Source organism: Mobula birostris, chromosome 20 (genome assembly GCF_030028105.1).
Source record: "Mobula birostris isolate sMobBir1 chromosome 20, sMobBir1.hap1, whole genome shotgun sequence".
In the NCBI taxonomy this organism is placed as follows: domain Eukaryota; kingdom Metazoa; phylum Chordata; class Chondrichthyes; order Myliobatiformes; family Myliobatidae; genus Mobula; species Mobula birostris.
Window position 1 is genome coordinate 63,144,187 of NC_092389.1, and position 18,482 is coordinate 63,162,668.

General features: G+C 41.9%; 1 pseudogene; it reads right to left on the minus strand.

Moving 5' to 3' along the window:
* Nucleotides 1–5,899: 5,899 nt before the first annotated feature.
* LOC140185038 (probable G-protein coupled receptor tkr-1) lies at nt 5,900–16,113 on the minus strand (annotated as a pseudogene).
* Between the last annotated feature and the right edge of the window lie 2,369 nt (nt 16,114–18,482).

The window sequence follows — 18,482 nt, forward strand, 5'->3', positions numbered from 1 at the left end:
AATTCAAAGTGCAGTTATTATTCAAGTATCTATAAATGAAACATCCTGAGATTCATCAACCGCACCCCCAAATCCAAAGATCCCCAAGTCCGTGGACAACCCCGTAATAGCTGACACACCCTAAATCAGCGCACATACCTAAATCCGTGTTCACCCCCAATTCAGTGTCCACACCAAAACCCGCTTCCGTCCACGCATGCACAGTAGATTATCCCAGAGCACGAATCAGTTCAAACAGTTCATAAAATAGTTGATTCTACCTTTAAAAAGTTAAAGGTTCTAAATACATTCATTATTAATGTGTGTTTGTGTCAGAGACCGGCTCGCAGACAGCGCTCGGTCTCTGTCGAGACGGCGTGGCTACGGAGAACACCTGGCTAATGTGGAAGAAACTTTTCAGAACACCAGAAGGATGTGTGTGTACTGCTTCGTGAACTGTCTCGCATCACATTGTTTGTAGGGGATACAGCAATATCACGGGTTTAATTCTGAACAGGGGAGAGCTCGGACAGTCTCTACTCAATACATTTGAGGAGGTTTGATGGGACATGAAAGACGGAACCTATGAGCAGCCTTTGCTGGCTCCCCTTCTGAACTCGTTGATCTCAGAAAAATGAGGGAACAACCCCGTTAGGGAGAAAGCAGATTTAAACGTATCGAATATTGAATGTAAGCAGAACAGAGTGAAGGCCAGGGGAGACAGATGTGAAAGTGTCGCTTTGTGTGTGTGTGTGTGTGTGTGTGTATGCATGTGGATGTTTGTATCTGTATGTTATTTTGCATCTTTGTATGTCTTTTTGTGTTTGTGTCTCTGAGTATTTGTCGGGTTTTTGGGTCTGTCTTTGCGTGTTACTGTCTGTGCGTTCCTATCTCTTTTTGTGGGTAGGGCCATTGTCTCTGCCTGCCCCTCCCTGACTAAACATGTGAACGTATGGCTCGAATTCATTTTATCCCCCTCGGTTCAGTCCAGTTCCATCTACCTCCACGCTCCTGAGCACTTCGGCAACTTTAAAATCCCTGGCCCTGATCGTCTCATTTTGTCCATGGATTTCCAGTACCTATACAGTTCTATTCCCCATCAAGAAGGCTTTAAAACATAACCCTTCCCCCCCGACAACGGAGCCAACCAGTTCCCTTTCATCTACACTTTACCTGGAGTGAGAGAGCACAGCAACAAAGAAAATGAATCCCTTTGTCCATTTAGTACTTATCCAAACTTCTCTGCAATGCAATCAAACCCACATCGGCCGACAGCTCTTCCCATGCCCGCAACACCCTCTGAGTCAAGGAAATCCCACTCAGAATTCACTTAGATATGTCATATTTCACCCTAAAACTGCGACCTCTAGTTCTAGTCTTTCCCAAACTCAGAGGGAAAATCCTGCCTGCATTTACCCTTTCTATAACACTCATAATTTTGTATGCCTATGAAATCTCCCATCGTTTTCGGACGTTCTAGGGAGTAACGTCCTAACCTATTCAACATTTCACGACCACTCAGCTCTCCAATTCCCAATAAACGTACATATTATATTTTTTTCTCTGCAATCTTTCAAATTCATCGGCATTGTTTTCCTGGACACAAAAGCTGCTCAGTATACTCCATATTGGTCTCCACCAACGTATTATTCCACTTAATAATAACGTCCCATCTCCTGTACTCAGTACTTGCATTTATGAAGTCCAATGCGCCCAAAGATTCTTTTCGACCCTGTCTAGCTGTGGCGCCACGATCAAGTATTTATTAATCTGTGTTCCCAGGTCCCTTTGTTCTACCGATTCTCGGTGCCCTACTGCTCACCGTGTCTTCATGCACCCAGATTCCGTATGCACCCCAAAATCCGTGCATACATCTAAACCCGCTGACAACCCGATATGCACATCAGGTTATCCCAGAGCAAGTATCATTTGAAACTGTTCACAAAATGGCTGCCTCCAGCTTAACAGATAGAAATAAACAAAAATCAAGTTCTGAATTGCATTCATTATTGAAGTATATATAAGGGAAACAACCATGATATTCGTCACAAACCCAAATCCTCCGACATCCCCAAATCGGCGCACGGTCCCAAATTTGTGCTCACTTCGATATTCGTCTACAGGACAACCAAGACTAAAACTGACAAAACCACATAATTATAATATATAGTTACAATAGTGCAAAGCAATACCGCAAATTGATAAAGGTGTTTTCAGTTCCTCACGCAGTAAAAGGGAGGTGAGAGTTGATATTGCAGCACGGGAAAGTGATGCTGGTGAGCCAGTGATGTGGGACAAAGGAATGGCAGAGGAACTTACAGGACACTTCGCACCAGTCTTCATTGAGGAAGACACCAGCAGTGTGCCACTGGTGCAGGAACAGGAGTAAGTGCCTATATTATTACAAAGGGAAAACTGCTAGGCAAAATCAAAGATCTTAAAGTGGGTAAGTCATCTTGGCCAGATGGACTACATCCCAGAGTCCTGAGAGATGTTGCTCAAGAGCTAAATGGATGCGTTATTTATGACCTTTCAAGAATAACTTGATTCTGGCATGGTCCCGGAGCACTAGACAATTGTAAATTGCGCTCCTCAAGAAGGGATGAATGCAAAAGAAAGGAAATTATAGGCCAGTTATCCTAACGTCTGTTAATAAATTTTCTATTATCTCTCTTCTCAGATCCTCAATTCCTTTATTTTTAAGTAAACTAATTGATAGTTTTGTCGTTAAATATAGTTTCAGGATTTGGGTTCAATTTAGAAAATATTTTGGTTTATTGAGATTTTCTTCAAGTCTCATTTTCTCTAACTTTTTTTTAAACCTTCTGTGACTGATGCAATTTTCGAAGATTGGGATAGACTGGGTATTAAATGTCTCCAGCATTTGTTTGTGGAGGAAGTCGCTTTTCGTTTGAGCAGATGTCAGCTAAGTATAGCTTACCAAAAAGCCACTTTTTTCGATATTTGCAAATCAGAGAATTTCTGTGATCTTAATTACATAGATTTCCTAAAAGTTCCGATAAGAATTTATTAGATGTAATTTTTAAATTGAAACATCTTCATAATGAACCAATATCTAATATTTATTCTATGTTGTTGGGAATGATAAACGTCCCTTTAGACAAAATTAAAAATCTCAGGGAACAAGACTTACAGCTTTCAATTTCCAAGGAATCTTGGAATGAAATTTTAAAATTGATTAATACCTTATCGTTATGTGCCCGTCACTCTCTGCTACAATTTAAAGTGTTACATCGGGGCCACATGACTAAAGATAAGCTGTCTCGATTTTATTTGGATATATCTCCGTATTGTGACAGATATAACAATGGAGAAGCTTCACTAATTCATATGTTTTGGACATGTCCAAGTCTTGATAAATATCGGAAGGAAGTATTCCAAACTTTTTCTGTACTTTTTAAAGTAAAATTTAAAACTAACCCTTTGACCGCATTATTCGGTATTGTTGGAGGAAAAGATATTCTTGTTGAGACACCTGACTTGCACCTGTTGGCATTTATTTCCTGTGGCTGGAAGGGCTTTGTTGTTCAGGTGATAGGACTTTGCTCCGCCGACTCATGCTCAATGGTAAAATGATGTTATGTCATGCTTACATTTAGATAAGATTCGTTGTTAAATTTCTGAATCAAGACAAGACTTTCTAACATTGTGGGGACTAATTCTGAATTATTTTCAAAATCATTGTTTTGTTATTAAGTACGGATGTTGGCTAATGATATGTTTTAGTTTATGATAAGGATTTTTCCTTTTTTTCTTTCTTCACCGAATAGCTTTTTTTGGTAGTGAATATAGATTTTTTTGAATAATAAAAATATTATTTTTCAATATTACAATTTAAATTACATGAATATGGGGTTTCGAGACTATAAGTGTGATTATAATAAACTGTATTCTGTACTCTGTATGCTTCTTTTATGTAAGAAATCAATAAAAACATTGAAACATAGAACTGTCTCATTTGAAACTGGTAAACTCGGTGTCTGAAAGAATGTTTGTAATGGCGGAGTAATAGTCCCAGTGGAGGTCGATGGGAGCAGGTATTTTAAATGGCTTCGACATGGACTAGATAAGCCAAAGGTTCCATTTTTGGACTGTACTTTTATGAGTTTATGACACTATTCACATTTTACAGTGTAAGTGAACGACATTAACCACATTTGTTATTTCATATGTGGAAATATGCTTTCTGAAGAGCGATTTTCATTGCACCATGATACAACTGATATCAATTATTTACCTGAAGTGTTTGTTCAGTGGACCATCTTGATGTGACTCAATAGGCGTCTTAGTCTTTAATGGAAATCTAAATGAACACCTCGTTTACTTGGAGGAAGTTATTCAGGTGGAGTTGTGAAATTGATTTGCCGTGGGAATGGGCAAAGATTTTCGAGGTGCATCTTTTATCGCGGTGCTGGGTAATCCGTAGCAAAACCAACGTCAGTGAGAAAATAACACCGCTTCTCCAGCTCCGGAAAGGGAAATATTACTTAGCTACGCCATCATATTTCTAAAGGGACAGTAAATTCCTGAACACTATCTCAGTATCTTACTTCACTTTTAACTGCTTCGAGAATTTATGCTGGTCCTTTGTATGTACTTCTCATTGAAAATTATAGTTTTATTATTATTTATTGAAAGCATGGTGATGGTTAGGGTATGGGATGAAGACAGGGGAGTGGTGATGACTGAAAGAATTGGATCAGCCCTTGATTGAATGGTGGAGAAGACTGGATGGGCCGAATGACCTACTCTTACACCTATAGTTCATGGTCTTATGGTCTTGTGGTAAGCAACATATTTCACAATATTTGTCAATGTTATTAAACTTAATTCAGATTATGATTCCGAATCCCAGCTACTGGTTCGTTCACCAGACTTCTTGAATATGTGACTTATTTACTGAAGATATGAATTTGTAAGGAAATATATTTGATCTACCAAAACAACTTACAACTAGATTTGTGTGCTATCCACTGAACTGACCATATAATGTCACCAGATGTTTGACATTCCTCAGCTCCTCCTTGATTTTCCTCTGTGTCACCGTGTAGATTGTGTGTAGTATGGGGACATCATGTAGACGGAACAGAAAGTGTAATGGAACCAGTAAAGATCCGTCAAGACGCACTGAGGCTGCTGCTTGATGCTGTCATTTGTTTTTGACCTCTCGTTTACTGTTAGAGCATTCAGCACACATGCCGTGTGAAGCATTGGTCGCGTCCTCTTCCAAGGTCATCGCAATTTGTGAAATTTCAAATCCATAACATTAGTAGACACAATGTATTAGATCCAAATGCTTCTGCAGAGTGGGTTTATTAATTACGACGAAAGTTAACACAAAAAGAAAATCCACAGCTACATTTCTGATACCATTCCCCCTCAGTAAGACTGTTACACATCTCCATTTATGGAGCTCACTGGGATGTCGTGCAGGTTTAGACCGGCTTTGGAAGAGGCACGTGCTTTCTGAATGAAAAGGCAGCTGCCAGGTATTTTGCACAGGTACAATGGAAATTGTAGATTAATGAGCTCACTCTAACTGACACAAGTTTTCCACATTTCAAGCATAATTCTCCAATTGTCACAGAAATCGCTGGAATGATCCAATGAATTAGAATAGAATTCTACCAAAGTAAGAAAAATAAGAATGGCTTCACATAGTTTGTTGGCCCAGATTCCGATATTACTCCATATTGTTAATACAATTTCTGCTGATGTAGCGAACGCATCTGCGCCATTGTGTTGTTTCCTGCCCCACATACTGACTGACTGTACTGAAACCGGCAGACTGCTAACGTTCAATCACCTGGCTGCAGGAATATAGGCACATTTACCAAACAAATCAATAATATAGAAATGTATTTCAACTCCCGTCAACGCTTACAATTCGATTTGTGTTTTACCTACAAAGTCGACGATTTAACGTAACCAGATATTTGACTCCACCCTTCAGCTCCTCCCTGAATTTTCTCTGTGACAGAGTGTAGATACACGTGTTGGTGCAGGTACAAAGAAACTGCAGCATGAACCCAAACTGTTGCAGGATATACGTCGGGGTATTCAAATATCTGTCTGTGTAAAAGTAATTCTGAACTTGCCAGTTCATAGTGTATGCAATATAGGGGATCCACAACAATATGAAATTGGCGGAGAGAGCGAACAACAATATTATTGACTTTTTCCGGTTCTCTAACTCCGGATCATTCTTTTTCTCGCTACTGTTCCTGAGCCCCCGGCGAACTCTGTTTGCCGCGATAATATGACTGACTGTTAAAGCATTGAAAAGCAGAATCAAGCCGATCGCCAACGAAGGTGTCGTGATGATTGGAATGGAATGCTTTCCATATTGGTAAATAAATGTATTCCGCTTTCAAAATGCATCGCCAAGGTACGTTATCAATGATAAGGTAAGGTTCTACCGCAAAGTAGAATGGAACACACTTCGCACAACTTCCTAAAACCACAATTACAATCACAATAGTCGCGGTCCTCTCGGTGCAGTATTGTTCCCGCAGCTCTTGACTGCAGATTGCAATACAGCGATCGAACGTGAAAGCCACCGTGAGCCAAACAGAACAGTCCATGGTTGTGATCCTCAGGACATGCGTCACGGCGCAAACCGGTGTGATGAGCAACGGAAAGGCATAACCATAAATATTATTAATCTCAGAGATTATAACAGCAATAATGACACCCAGTAAATCAGCTGCTGCCATTCCCACCAGGTAACGGCAGATGCATTTAGAGAGTCCGCAGTTTCCCAGAGACAGGATCACAATCGCCACTAAATTAACTGCAAAAGAGTAAAGGAAAGTTAGTTTCACGCGCAGAAACCTGGATCATTTTTACTTGATATACAAGCATAGAAATGTGCTGAATCGGATTGAGTGAACCTCTGACCCTTTGCGGGGTCAGGCAGGCTTCGATTCGGAGACTGGAGGTATTATTCGTACGGGCTCAGTCACTGTACTTCGATCGGATGGTAACGACGGCCCGAGTAACAGTCGATCCGCAACTTTACAGCTGAAAGCAGAGTTTCCAGTGGGCGTCTTACCGACCCACTCCCAGGACAGACCCAGCATTGTAGCTGAGAATGCTGCACGTTTTTAATATATTGCGGGAATAAAGTTGAATCAGTGAGACTCTTTCCTCGGAGATAATATTTTGGATTGGGTGAACGGCATCCACATGCACGTTTCCATGTAGAGGTGGCAAATGAACTTGGATCTTGGACATTGCGACGGGGGCGCAACATAAAGGTTTTCACTCCTTCATGTTATGAGGTGGATGTAAGAAATAAAATAAAATGCATCTAATCTTATCTAAATTAAAACCAGCAAGGAAAGGAGGACACTCTAAAAGTTAAGAGCTTTCAAAGCTATTGTGACAATTAGAGAGACAATTAGACAAATAAATAGAGAAAAGAAAACTTCTGTTGCATTAAGACGGAGAGGGGAACAAACTGGGTATTCCCGAAAAACCGGGGAGCCCGTGGAGAGAGCTGCCTCAGCGATGCTAAAGATTTTGATTTCATTTCCGTAAACTTTAAAATTTCTACATTGATGAGGAGTCAGATTTAGAACAAGACGTGATGGTAAAGCTGGAAGGTCGAGAGAGGTAAAATGCTAGAACAGAATAATATACAGACAAAATGATCGGACGTGAGAAACGAGTAACAATTCCAGAGAAAAAACAAACACATACAATAAGATATGTACTTAAATCCGACCAGGCTTACCACATTCATCAAATGAAGCACCATCTGTAAGAAATGTTCAAAGAACAAATCACATTCATGCAATCGCAGTCAATTTCAGTTACTTACTAGGGATACCAATCGCTGCTAGTACAGGATAGTGTAAATTGCTGGATAGCCCATTTTCTGTCTGAATTTGTTATCTGTTGAAAGTTGTCCAACTGCGAATATCTGCTGTGGTTTGTTTTGCAAACTCTTATACAGGAGAGGAAAGTGCCCTCTGGCAATTAATCATACCACGTGGTTAGTCACATCAGAGACAGTCCACTAAACAAACACTTCAGGTAAACCATTTATCTGAGTTGCGTCATTGTGCAATGAAAATCTCTCCCTCGGAAGAATCACAAAATAACAATTAAGTTTAATTTTGTTGATTCACTCTTTTAAACAAGAACGTTGTACTTTCTTTCTCTCTGGCACAGAGTTTGTGCCTTTCACATAAAATAATCCTTCGTCGCAATATGTTTACAATGTGGACTATCACCCTCAAATAATAATCAACAGTAACAATAGGTGAAGGGCATTCAGATTCTGAGGTTAAGGAAGGACATTTAGTTTGATTGTCCAATTCAATAATCTTTTCTTGTAAGGGGAACATTCACACCTCCTGCTTGCTTTCCAACTGGTTTGGTGCCACAACAGTGATCAATCTCACGGAGAAATAATTTAGTAAACGATTAGATTAGTTATGCATCTCGAAGTCCACATCCACATCTAAACATACGGGCACAGCTGGCTCATTTGTGATTAATGTAAGGAGCGTGTTTCACAAAACTATCTGTAAAAATAGATACACTCAATACCATTTTTTTTTCAGTAGAACTGCACTGTTTATCATGAAGGACTCGTATTTCTCCCACTAACTTATCGATTCATTTCCTCTCTCTGCAATGACATTTTGTGTTATTTCTTGCAGGTGCGTTATTTTCATACATTGCGCACTAATTTTTTTTCTTTTATTATGTTGCGAATTTGACACGGTTCTGTGTGTCCATTATGTGAAGACATGAGAGCTGTAATTTATCCATAGGTGATGCAGTCTCCATATTTTTCTTACTGAATTTAAGAATCGTTGTATTTAATTCGCATGAGTTGTTATAGGCGACATAAAATAACAATAACTTATACCTCACGCTACCCTGTGTGTGGGAAGTCCCATGCCTTCATTATATCTGTAATACATCATTTCGGACAATTTTTGTAGTTTCCAGTCCCATGTTATAGAAAAACATAGCCGTAGGACATTACAGCACAGAAATAGACCCTTTGGCCCTTCTTGGTTGTTGCCGAACCATTTTTCTGCCTAGTCCCACTGACCTGCACCTGGACCGTCACCCTCCATGCACCTCTCATCCATGTACCTGTCCAGGTTTTCCTTAAATGTTAAAAGTGAGCCCGCATTTACCACTTCATCTGTCAGCTCATTCCACACTCCCACCACTCTCTGTGTGAAGAAGCCACCCCCAATGTTCCCTTTAAACTTTTCCCCCTTCACCCTTAACCCATTTCCAGTGTTTCTTTTTTCTCCCCTAGCCTCATTGGAAAACGCCTGCTTGCATTCACTCTATCTATACCCATCATAATTTTATATACCTCTATCAAATATCCCCTCATTCTTCTACGCTCCAGGGAATAAAGTCCGAACCTATTCAACCTTTTTCTGTAACTCAGTTTGTCAAGTCCCGGCAACATCCTTGCAATCCTTCTCTGCACTCCTTCAACCTTATTAATATGCTTCTTGTAATTTGGTGACCAAAACTGCACATAATATTCCAAATTCGGCCTCACCAATGCCTTATACAACCTCTCCATAACACTGCAATTCTTATACTTAATGCTTTGATTTATAAAGGCCAATATACCAAAAGCTCTCCTTACGACCCTATCTACCTGTGACGCCACTTTTAGAGCGTTTTGTATATGTATTCCCAGATCCCTCTGTTCTACTGCACTCCTCAGTGCCCGATCATTTACCTTGTATGTTCTACCTTGGTTTGTCCTTCCAAAGTGCAATACGTCACAGTAGTCTGTATTAAACTCCATTTGCCATTTTTCAGCTGTTCCAAATCCCTCTGCAAGCTTTGAAAACCTTTTCCACTGTCCACTACACCTCCTATCTTTGTATCATCAGCAGATTTGCTGATCCAACTTACCACGTTATCATCCAAATCATTGATATAGATGACAAATAACAATGGACCCAGCACTGATCCCTGTTGTACACCACTAGTCACAGGCCTCCACTCAGAGAAGCAATCCTCCACTACCACTCTCTAGCTTCTTCCGTTGAGCCAATGTCCAATCCAATTTACCACCTCTCCATGTATACGGAGGGACTGAATCTTTCTAACTAAACTTCCATGCAAACACGAGGAAATCTGCAGATGCTGGAATTTGAAGCAACACACATAAAAGTTGCTGGTGAACGCAGCAGGCCAGGCAGCATCTATAGGAAGAGGTACAGTCGACGTTTCGGGCCGAGTTTAGTTTAGTTAGGATGGGAAACTGGGGCAAACAACAAAACATTGGCGATATCATTACTACGTTGTTAGAAGTTTATTAAAGGAAGGATTCGAGAGCTTTAATGAGGGTGCAGAGAGAATTTACTAAGGTGATTTCTAGACTTGAGTGTATGCCCTTTGAAGGTAAGTTATCCGAGATGGAACATTTCTTTTGGAGCAAAGGAGTATGAGGTCTGAATTGCTAGAATTATTCAAGATGACGACAGGCGTGGATAGAAGTGTATCCAGATACTATTCCCATTGCGGAAAAGTTCATTATAAGAGGGGTTTATTTTAAGGTGATTGGAAGTAAGTATAAGGTTGGGCGTCAGAAGAAAGTAGTTTATACAGAGTGGTGGGTGCATGGAACACCCGCTGGGAGCAGTTATAAAACTCTCGACATGCAAATAGATGGCAGCAGAATGGATGTGTATGTAGGAGTGATCCGCTGCTGTGCTGTAATGATTATTCTAAGGTTTTTTTTCCAGTTGTTTCTTAAATTTCTGAATGAAGGAAAATAGGAGCATTTGTGTTGTCTTTCCGGCATTACTTTTAAATCTAGTGTTTTAGTTTCAAACTCGGATACGAGTTTACCCAATTCAGAGAGAATTGACCATTGGAGAAATTAATGATCAGTGTTCGTATAAATAGGGAATTTAGATGTGGTATTTTGTGAGACAGATCGATATAATTCGGGAGCAATCTGAAAAGAAGCCTTTCCACACTGCGTTTCTATAGAATGTTAAAATATGTTGCACAAGATTTCTAGTACACTGGTTTTGAATTTCGAGTTGATATAGAAAATTGCTTTCTGTAAGGATTGTGTTTGTCTTCTAAAATACTAATTAGCAGACAAGATTCTTGTTAGTGTGTTTAAGTATGCTGAATTACTGCACAGACACCTAGTTATAATAAAATAATAGAATTCATAAAATGTAATTGCTGACGTTAGTTATGCAAGTCTGTTTAGAGTTTCAGAGATGCAGAGACGATGAGATTCCAGCCACAGAATGCGAGCTCTTTTTACTTTCCACTCTGTATTTTTTTTAAATTTCATAAATTACTCTAAACTTGATTCCACTCTGATATCTTTCAAAAACAAAAGAGATAAAAGCAGGATATTAAAATGGGTGCTCGGAATCAATTTGGACAATTTACGTTTTTTTTTGCTGCTGAGAAAAGTGTCCGTGATACCACACGTTCTGAAAATCTTGTATTTCGCGTCCCACGGGGAGGTGACGCCCACATCCGCTGTCGAGACACATATGTGAATAACCTTTTATATGTAGGGCAACTGCGCAGAAATCACACGGAACCGATCAGATCCTTCGCCTCACTTCGAATTGTCAGAGACGCAGAGTAGATCAAGGGAATCAGTATGAATATTCGGTAAATTCAGACAGCGTCATGGTGGGGAGCGGAGAGATTTTTATTTCACTCACCATCCATTGTTTAATCCCGTAAAACAAACAGCATCTTCTCACATCACAACAGCTTCCAATTTCTGACAGTAACACCACTTTTACAATCAACCATAATAAACACAATCGAATTACCTGGTCATAGCTTTGGTCAAACTTAAACAAGCTATTGGTTGCATCATACTCATAATTCAGACACACAGCACCCGATCTCCCCGTAAAACCTACTTTGCGATTTTTTTTGTGGCCGTTGGTAAGATCGGAGATGTTACATGAGTATTGGAAATGGCAGATGGTCGACACTGAACACTGTGTTCTTCCATTGACGACTTATCCTCCACAATAAAACATCTTTAACATTCTTCTATGTTCAGCTAATTCAGCCGAACATATTTTATCCCCTGTTTTTAATTCCAGGATGATGGCAAGCCTCTCAACTAACCTCCAAAAGTTAAATTATGATTTTTTTGGTTATCATTATCTGTTATTCCTGTTGACTAATGTATTTCGGACTATGGTCAATGTAAATGATTAGCAGACTTACTGAGATGAGATGACATTAGAAATGCTGCTCCGGCGGACAAAGCAATGCTTCCCCTCACAATCACGCATCCCAAATTAATGTTTTCAGTTTGGAAACGGGAGAAGCAGTGATTCTTTTTTCTCATCGATATTGTTCCATCTGCGAATTACCCGGCACCAGATAAATGATGCTTGTCGGAAATCTTCGTCCCGTTCGGTCGGCAACTCAATTTCGCAGCTCTACTTGGATAAGCTTTTACCACTTCGTGAACAAGGTGTTCAGTTAGATTTCCATCAAAGACTAAGACACCTATGTAGTCACATTAGAGACAGTGCTCTGAACAAACACTAGGAAAACAATGGATATCAGTCGTGTTACTGCCCGCATAGCAATGGGGCTATTTACTCAGCGCTGAGGATCTGTTTCACGAGCACCAGAGCGTGTCCCCACACCGAAGGGCCTGCATGCTCTGTGTGCAAGGGTCAGACCTCCTCCCCGTCCTCTGTAGTTCAGCTAGAGTCCGAAAAGAGTTCAGCTTCCGTGTGTCGTCAGCGAGGAGGCTGCTAGAGAGGCTATGTACTGGCTGGGAGCGAGTTACACATTCATCTGTCCTTTTCCCAAAACTGCTAGCCAGTTTGATGGTGAAACTGACAGCGACAAGGACCAGGGACTACATTACCACACTAGAGGCGTCACAACGACCATTTTAATATAACAGTGAGGGATCTGCCCCCGGTGCAGGTCGATGACCAATGAAGTCCGTACCGAAACCATCTATACTGCCTACTTCCACCGGCCTGCACCGGGCCATGGCCCTCGATGTTGTACATTCTTTCTGACACAGAGGTTGCACATTTCAAATGAAATTCTTCTATATTTCCGTATTTTTTAAAACGTGCGCTGTTACCCTCAAACAATTAACAGTAGGTGCAAAATGTTGAGAATGTTTGCAGTTATGGAAAGGCATGTAGTTTGGCTTTTAAATGCGAGAATCTTTTCCCTGGAAGGGGAACGTTCGCAGCTCATTATTTTCACGGATCTTTGGTTTGGTCCCACGATAGTGGCCAATATGGATGAGAAATAACTTAGCAAAAGATCGATATAGTTGTATTACTCGAAGGACATCATCACATCCACACGGTCATCTGTGATTAATGGAAGAAGTTGGTTGCTTGAAACTACCGAAATAAATGGACAGATTAAAAACAGAGTTTTCCGGCATAGAAATGCACTCTGGTTTCTGCCGCTGACACACTAGTCCATCTCCATTCTCACCAGTCACATTTTGTGTCATTTCATGCCTATTGCATTAGTTTCATCCATTGTTCACTGTTTGTTTTCTCTTTTTTCACAAATTTTACAAGGCACGGAAACTAGATTAGATTATGAGAACACTCAGTCCTCTTTTATTGTCATTTAGAAATGCATACATGCATTAAGAAATGATACAATGTTTCTCCGGAGTGATGCCCGGAAATATGTGAAAACTACGATTTAACGTGTCAACAAGGGAAGGATTTTCACAGAAAAGTTGGCGAATGTATGAAACGAACTGACAGAACAGGTCGAGATAAGCAAAATTTAAATGACTAACATACATTTGGACAATTACATAGGGTGAACTGGAAGCAGGTATTGCATGAGTGTCGATAGGTCTCTCGGTGAAAAGGACGCGTTGGGCGAGTGTTTATGTCAGTCTCAATAAACGCAAGAATATTTGATTCACGAACAAATGGCAGACCTGACAAACACACTAATATTTTCCAACATTTTTTCCGGTTTCTGCCAACATTCAATAGCAGTTGCGCGTTATCCACACAACAGACGACTGAATGTAAATATATATTTCATCCACTCTTCAGCTCTTCTCTGTACGTTGCCTACAATAGTCCAAAGATGCACGTGTTGGCCCAGAAACTAAACATTTGCAACAAACAAGCGAGCTGTTGTTTGTTATTTACTAAATGATAAAAGATACTAACTAGGGTTATTGAAATTGGCTGATAGGGCGAATGACATAATCAATCTAACCCCATAACAACTGTTCTGTTGGTGCAATATCGTTCCCGCAGCGGTTGTCAACAAACTGCCGGAGAGCAATTGAAAGTGAAACGCGGTGTCAGTCAAATTAAACTGTCCCTATTTAGAGTGTAAGCGTAAATATGACTGATCAGCTTGAATTAGTGTCACGCCGTGGGACAGGTTTCACGGAGAATGTAATGGTCTCTTTGTAGATGCAGTGTTTGGGTTATGGTTAGAGGTAACGGGTGCTTACATGAGACGTCCAAGGACTGGGGGGTGTTTTCGTGCCGTGTGTCTGACACCATGGTGTCTAGGCCTTTTGTTCGGCGGGAGATGAAGAGAGAAGACGCCGACACGGAGCCATGGTCCGACCAAGGCCGTGGATCGAAGGAGAATCAGCGAAGGGGAAACCGTGAGCTCCAACTTGTGCACATTAGACTGTTCCATTAAAAATCGGTCCTTTCTTTATTTGCTTTCTCCTCGTTAACCCTGAAGTCAAATTAAGAATTTTAAAGCCAAATCATTTAATTGTATACGTTGCACTCTCTGTCATTTCGACCTACTGCGTCCGCAAAATCAGGGGTTTTCGGGGTGGCCTCGCATCTCAATCTCACCAGCCAGAGATTATCTTCCCTTGACTTATAAGGCCAACAGTATCGAATGGTCACCATTGTGGGGGCTCGTCCGAGATTGATTTCGTTGGATGCTGTGTGATGCAGCATTGAACCAATGGGTCGTGCGTTTAATTCTGTGCTAAATTATTGTTAAGTAAAGTGATTACGATACGTGGGTTTGGATGTTGCCGGGTTTGAGCGGCGGTGTGAATACACGGCGTTACTGACAATGAACTCGTGCGTATTGCGTGGGATCGATATTGCACTCCTGATGAATTGTTAATTCGAATTTTAAGTACAGTTAAACTGTAGGGAAAGTTTACATTGTGGGGTGGAGATTTGATAAAATAATGGGCACAGACTTCGTTTTAATTCAGACCGGCGCTCGCATAACAGCAGTGGAACTGCCTGGTTATATTCGGACCCCAGGAGAGAGAGGCAGGGGCGGTGAACTGTCCATACCTTCCGGAAAAGGAGAGGGTAAGAGAGCGGGCCGAATCGCAAGTCGAGTCTCCCGCAGCCCGGGGTGGAGACTTCAAAAACAGGGTTCTCTTGTTTCTGCGTAGCAAGACGAAGGGATGGTCTGGTTTGAAAAGTCTAATTAGCTTCCCAGCGAGGAGTGCGTTGGGTTAACTCCCCGGTGAATAAACAGAAAAATGCCCAGGTTCAAGGTGCCAGCTATGGTAGTCTCCGTCTGTTCTCAGGAACGAAGCACACTGCTAAAGGGGAGGAGGAGTATGAGACTTGGGCGAGGCAGACCTCTCAGTTGTTAGATGAGTGGCGTTGCTCTGATAACGTAAAGCGACAGCGATTGGCTGAAAGTTTGAGCGGGATGGCTGCTGACCGAGTGAGAGCCGTAAAGAATCTCACTGACATTCTGCGGCCTAAATGCAAGCACCGGAAAAGGTGTTTGTTGCGACGGAAAGCCCAGTGGAGCTCATGAAGGGGTTTCGGAGCGTGTGTCAGGAGGAGGGGGAGAAGCTTTCTGCCTACATTCCTTTTCGGCTGGAGAGGCAGCTAAATTGATCGCGGCACAGAGGAACCATTCAGACGGTTGAGTTGGATGAGTTAAGAATGGACCAAATAGCGGAAGGCGCCCAGTCCCAGAACTTGGGGGTCTCCGACTGCCGCTTTAGACGCGCGACACACCACCGGCTGTCGAGCTGATCAGAGGCGTACTGGAGGAGGAGAATGCGGAGGAGGCCCGGGACACCTCCGTCGGCAGGGTACGGTCCTCGCTAGTGATGTCCTTCGTTGAGCTGACCACGGACTGCATGTCGAGTGGAGCGGTAGAGGAGATTGCGGCAGATATGAGATCTGCGATGTCCCGGTTGTTATGAGTGGGTGCGGCCCACTGATAGAGTTGTTAGGGAGACCGATCCTTTGAGGGGTCAGATGAGTCCACATTTCAGCTAGTTTTGGGGAAAAAAACGGGCGTCGATTTCTCCGTGCCAAAGATGAAAACGACCATCCAGATTGTTATCAGCGAAAGGTGCAAAAGCCAGCATCTGTGATGGTATGGGGGTGCATCAGTGCCCACGGCATGGGTGAGTTGCATGTATGTGAAGGTACCATTGACTCTGAGGCGTATATTAGGATTTTAGAGAGACATATGTTGCCATCAAGGCGACGTCTCTTCCCGGGATGTCCATGCTTATTTCAGCAGGACAATGCCAGACCACATTCTGCACGGGCTACAGCAGCATGGCTTTGTGGACACAGAGTGTGTGTGCTTCACTGGCTTGTTGCCAGTCCAGATCTACCTCCTATTGAAAATGTATGGCGCATCATGAAGAGGAGAATCAGACAACGGGGACCCCGGACTGTTGAGCAGCTGAAGTCTTATATCAAGCAAGAATGGACAAAATTTCCCAATTGCAAATCTACTACATTTAGTATCCTCAGTTCCAAAACGATTAAAAAGTGTTATTAAAAGGAAAGGTGATGTAACACAATGGTAAACATGCCTCTGTCCCAACTTCCGTTCAGTGTGTTGCAGCCACCAAATTCTAAATTTGTGTATGTTTATAAAATACAATTAAGTTGCTCAGTAAAACTATTGAAAATATTTTCTATGTACTTTTGTCAGTTAAATAAAAGTTCACGTGAATTAACATATCACACACTTTTGTTTTTATTGCATTTTGGAAAATATCCCAACTTTTCTGGAAATGGGGTTTGTATATGTGCGCGCACATCGGCAAATCCCCGTGTATCCCCATATTCGCCAAAACTCCTCGAACCCGCCAACACTCCCAAATACACCGACATGCTCAGCTCTGTGCGCACCCCAAGCCCGTTGACTTTAGCACAAGCACATTAGAATATCCCAAAGCAAGAATGGTTTCAAACACTTCATAAAATAGCTGTCTGAATTATTCATGTATCTATTTCTGTCTGCATCTCTGTGTGTTTATATGCTTCCGCGTGATTGTCAGTCCGTCTTCTTGTGCGTCTGTGTCAGACCAGCTAGCAGACGGCGCTCAGTCTTTGACGAGACAGCGTGGCTGCTGTGAACACCTGGCTAGTGCGGAAGAAACCCTTCAGGACACCAGAGGGATGTGTGTACAATAGTTCGGGGAACTAAATAGCATTGCATTGTTTGTACGGGATACAGCAATATCATGGGTTTAATTCTGAAAAGGGGAGAGCACGGACAGTCTCAGTACATTCAGGAAGTAGATTAGGGAATGAGAGAGTGAACCTGTGAGGACGGTTTGATGACTCCAGGCCTGAACTCGTTGAGTTTAGAAAAAAATGAGGGAGATATCAGATTGAAACCAATCGAATATTGAATGCACACTGAACACAGTGGAGATCTGGGGAGGGAGATGTGAAAGTGTCGTTGTATTTGTGTGTGTGTGTGTGTTTGTGTGTGTGTGTCTATCTTGTGTCCATGTGCCTGTCCTGTCTGTGTTTGCATTATTGTGTGCTCTTCAAAAAAAATCTCGTAAGCATTCCAACGGTTATCTTTCTTTGAATCTCGCACCAACCGGATTTTCCCAATCCACCTGCACATTGAGATCTCCCATGACTACTGTAATTTTGCCTTTTGTCATGCATTCTCTATCTCCCGTCGTAACTCGTAGACCACATCCCGACTACTGTTCCAGGGCCTGTTTATAACTCCCAACAGGATCCTTTTCAGTTATCTGTCCACAGTAGTTCAACATCTTCACGTCTTATGTAACTTTTTTGTAACAATTTTAATTCTTTTTTTTAACCCCAAGAAAGCCGCACCTCCACTTCTGCCTTCCTGCCTGTCTTTTCGATACAATGTGTATCCTTGGAGGTTGAGCTCCCAGCTATAATCTTCCTTCAGCCACGATTCAGTGATGACTGTAACATCATACCTGTCAATCTGTAACTGTGCTACATTTTTTTTTAGCGCTGGAAATGGTTACATCCCGACACGCGGGACAGAAACATGGTCGCATTGTGTATTCCAGCTAATGCCGGCCGGTTTAGCGAGCAGAGCGGCGGACACCCCCGCTGAAATCCGGAGGAAAACACACAGAGGATGCAGAGGGGGATCACAAAGTCGAGGAAAGAGGACCGGGTCGAGACAACAGAGACTTATGGAGAAGAGGAGTCTGGTGGGTAATACCGTTCCGGCTGACCGGAAGTGCACTGAGAGCGGTAAGC